Here is a 393-nt window from a genome sequence, read left to right on the forward strand (position 1 = left end):
AACCTAGATGTCCATCAGCAGATGAATGGATAAGAAAGTGGTGGTACATATACACAATGGATTATTACTCAGCCATTAAAAAGAATACATTTGAATCAGTTCTAATGAGATGGATGAAACTGGAGCCTATTATATAGGGTGAAGTAAGCCAGAAAGAAAAACACCAATACAGTATACTAACACATATATATGGAATTTAGAAAGATGGTAACAATAACCCTGTATACAAGACAGCAAAAGAGACACTGATGTATAGAACAGTCTTTTGGACTCTGAGGGAGAGGGAGCGGGTGGGATGATTTGCGAGAATGGCATTGAAATACATATAATATCATATATGGAACGAGTCGCCAGTCCAGGTTCGATGTACGATACTGGATGCTTGGGGCTGGT

Source organism: Bison bison, unplaced genomic scaffold, assembly GCF_000754665.1.
Source record: "Bison bison bison isolate TAMUID 2011002044 unplaced genomic scaffold, Bison_UMD1.0 scf7180017864491, whole genome shotgun sequence".
Classification (NCBI taxonomy): domain Eukaryota; kingdom Metazoa; phylum Chordata; class Mammalia; order Artiodactyla; family Bovidae; genus Bison; species Bison bison.